The sequence below is a fragment of the Schistocerca gregaria genome, chromosome 2 (assembly GCF_023897955.1).
Source record: "Schistocerca gregaria isolate iqSchGreg1 chromosome 2, iqSchGreg1.2, whole genome shotgun sequence".
NCBI classification, from domain to species: Eukaryota; Metazoa; Arthropoda; class Insecta; order Orthoptera; family Acrididae; genus Schistocerca; species Schistocerca gregaria.
In genome coordinates, this window is record NC_064921.1 from 126,190,426 (window position 1) to 126,194,552 (window position 4,127).

At 35.7% G+C, this 4,127-nt stretch overlaps 1 non-coding gene across 1 annotated transcript; it reads right to left on the reverse strand.

The window, feature by feature from the left end:
* Nucleotides 1-236: 236 nt before the first annotated feature.
* On the reverse strand, nt 237-399 carry LOC126337467 (U1 spliceosomal RNA). Its single transcript, XR_007565050.1, has one exon. It is a non-coding gene; the product is annotated as a U1 spliceosomal RNA (small nuclear RNA).
* Nucleotides 400-4,127: the final 3,728 nt, after the last annotated feature.

Here is a 4,127-nt window from a genome sequence, read left to right on the forward strand (position 1 = left end):
AAAAATTCTAATATGTGTTCGTTCAATTGTGCATTTATTTCATCTTTAGTGGATGAGGGTTTGAAAGCCGTCCGACCAACGTACAAGCAGTCGACATGGGAGCAAACAATTGGTTCTGTACAGCTCCTTTAATACTGTGTTCAGAGGCCTCCTGCATCGTTTGACTGGATCGTAGCGTGCCGTTGCGTGTTTTGTAACCAGTGATTATACATTTCACTATGCTTGAAGTAAATTAGACCGGGTCTGCGCGAACGCAGTCCCGACTACCAAAAATTATGCACCCGAGTTACCCACATTAGGGGTAATCGCAGGGGTCAGCCCAACCGAAGTGCAATGGAAGAGCCTCGTCCTGGAGGAACCGCCTTCGTGATCACGGTATCCCCTGTGCCAGGTAAGTATGCTTTACGTCGGAAAAACTCGGTCCTTTATGCCATACGGACCGCATCACACGAATCGAGTGTGTAGCATTGTTCACATTACGTGGGGCCACTCCTGCAATGCACAAAGCCGGCAACGTCAGCAAAATATTTTTGTCGTCATACAGCACTGTTCCTTTTGTCGGAAATGGGGTGACAGCGCCTGAAGACACCATTTGACAAAAACTGCAGTGTCTCACCAGGGAGCTGTTCGGTTGAATTGGGCTGACTAGTTCCTTGTAGCGGCAGCAGATGGCTCCCCAATCGAGGCAAGCGCACACATGGCGATATTTGTTGCCCCCGCTCTACACTACCTGTCAACTAAGAAAATGTGATGGAATGTCTTGCCTGCTTTGTATGATGAACAAAGTATAACTTCGCTTCCTGTATTTCACAACACTGAATTTCCCACCGTTTTCTGTAAGTTTTGCGGTTAAAAGGGCACAAGTTGGTACGAAATGAAGAAGTAGTAGTATATGAAGAATGGTTGATTCGAACATTTTTCATCATTGTATTTAGCAAAGTTTTCCCGTCAGTCAGTCACGATCATCAGTATCAAAACGCAATACGCTGCTTGGAAAATAATTGTAGAACAATATCCACTTTCCCCAAAAATTTCGTTGACATCTATTATGTTTATAGGCCATTTACAAAACCTTCACTAACTATTGCGTCGAATACTAACAATGTTATGCCATATTAACCAAATGTCTTTTTTCTGCAATTGAAGATAGTGCTGCGTAAGTTGACTTGTCCAGTATTAAGAATTTATTTGCCAACGAAATATCCCTTTAGGTGTGTAATTACATAAGGTATTTATAATATGCATGTTTCTTCTAATGTTTGCGCCTGTCGCCGTGTTGATGAACAAAATAATTATCTTGGGCATAATAATTTCTTTTATTTTACCACGTGCAGTTATAAAAAGTCTGAATACATTTGCAATAAAATGGTCCATAATGTCATAAGTTCCCGTGTTCTGAAGCATACTCTCACTATCTCCACAACACACTTAGGCAGCGCTCAGATATTATTCAGAACGTCATATGGCACACAAAAAAAATTTTATTCTTAAATTTTAAAACCTAACAGTAAAAGAATATATGTCAAAACCATTTCCATATTCGCATTAATATTAATGTAAAACTAGAAACTGATTATAAATAATATTCTAGTTTCCCTTCCAAGATCAAGAATAAATAAAATTTTCAAGGAATCCACTTTTGAACAAGCAGCATAAAGTTGTCCGTTAGATAAATATGATCTCATTTTCATTGTGCAGTAAGTAATCAATAACTCTCCCACCGAACAGCTTCAAACACATGATTGCTTTATAGATGAGTCTATATGTTAAATATTGATGATATGCATGTGAGAGAAGTTCAGAAAATGTTTGAAACTGCATATAAAATGTTTTGAAAATCTCTTAAGTGCTCTCATCATCAAACACTGGTTGAGTATAGTCTGAATAACTCGCACTCTGTTTTAAGCAGAGGTTAGTTTTTGACTCATCTCAATGTTGATGATATCATATGTCCTGAACTACGCATGATACAATGTTACAATTGTGTATGCACATTCAGTGGTAGGGGCAGATGAGGTAAAGTGGCCTCTCGAAAGCAAACTTAATTTTCACCAAACCATTGTTATTGATAGAAATTTTTGAATCTACATGATATAAGGTATCACACCAAATATTTTTCAGTAAAAAGAAAATAATATATAGGAAATTTGTGCATTTTTCTGAAGGCTTACATAATAGACTTTTTCCTCTTTATATTGGGTAATGTGACTAGTGTTATAACAACAGCATCTCATGTTTGTTGGTCCAATTTCTGGATGTTTGTATTAATTAACTAATTCCAAATCAACACAAAGTTATAGAATGATAGATGGTAGCTTCATATATAAAAGAGTTTACAAGTTAATCTGACCTGTAATATTGATGTTTAACACAGGGAAGTAACTTCACTCATCTTGGGGTAAACATATTTGTCGCTTTCTCTGATCTGACACTATGTCGGCATTAGTGAATCACAGATGAAATCATCAGACACTGTGTATATTTGTAGACCAAATTATATTTTTTTAGACATTGTTGTTGTAAAACAGTATTGCTCCATGTATAAGTAAGGTAACAGTAGTAATGTAAATGACTTACCTTTCGTTAGACAACTGAGAATCAGAAGAGTTTTTGCTAAAGTGTAACAGAACAAGTTTCCTCTGTTAAACTCACTGACAACAATGATGGACTATATTAGAACTAGGTTGACCAGTTCTCGACACAGGCAGCAGGGCTGTTCAGAGTAAAAAATATGCAATGGTCATTTTGTTGTTTGAATCTTGATTGTAATTTAGTTAGTTTCCGTGGAGCATTTCTGTAATTAATCATAATGATTTGGATTGAGTCATTTTATATTTACATTACACACTGGTACATAAATTTGGCTCACTACATTCTGACCATTAACAATTTTTTTGTTTTATTTGTTTTTTGTCTTTAAATACAGTTGTGAGCTAGTAATTCCTACCCATGATATCTACCTATGATCTACACATTACAAAAGTAGAAATTCTACTCCAGTATAGGACGAGTTGATAAGGAGAAACTTTTTCAGTTTGTATTTTAATTTTTGTGTATGTCAGACATTCTGTATCATTGGATTAGTGATAAAAATTGTTGTGGCAGGATTGTGATCCCTTATTATGGCACAGACAACCTTAATGTGAAGTATTGAATGTCATTTTTTCCTTCTAGTATTGTAATTATGTACATCATTGTTCAAGAAACTTACAGCGATTTTTGACTGATGAACACTTTGTCTTAATGATGAGTTACCCCAGAATAGTAATCCATATGACATTACTGAATGAATGAAAATACACAATATGTGTCAACTTACTGATTTGTCTCTCCTCGAGATCTGCAATGATTTTAAATGCAAATGTGGCTCAAGTAAGTTGCTTTAGGAGTTCCAAAATGTGGTTTTCCAGTTTCAATATATAAGGCTACAATTTTTGAAGTTTCCACCATAGTTATTGTTTCATCATGTGCTACACATATTGGTGTAGTACCTGTAGATGTACAGAACTGAATATGTTGTTTTCTTAAATGGAGAGTGAGACCGTTCACAGAATATTAGTGCATGATACTTTCAAACACATTTCCATTCCTCCTGTTGCTCAATGACTGTATGTATGTATGTATGTATGGATTGGTTGTAGTACTAGTGTTACCTGCAAAAAGAACTAATTCTGCATGTATATTAGATGGAAGACCATTCAAATAAATGAGAAATAATAGGGGACCCAAGATTGAGCCTTGGGGTACCCAAAACATAATTTCTCCCCAGTCAGAAGTATCTCCCTTGATTACATTGTTTGAGTGTCTTACTGCAATTTTCTGTATTGTTTTTGTTAGATATGACATTATCAATTGGAAGGCTATTCGATCAATTCCATAAAAACCTTAATTTATCCCAGAGAATATTGTGATCACACAATCAAATTTGATAGATAGGTCACAGAAATACCAGCTGGTGCTATTTTGTTATTTAGTACTTGGAAAATTTGGCTAGTGAATGTATAAATGGCCTTTTCAGCTGAGAAAATCTTCTGAATCCAAAATGTGATTTACTGAAAATGTTGTTGTTGCTCAGGTAGGAGACTATTCTACAAACATGTTGAAAAATGTCAGTAGTGAAAGAGGTT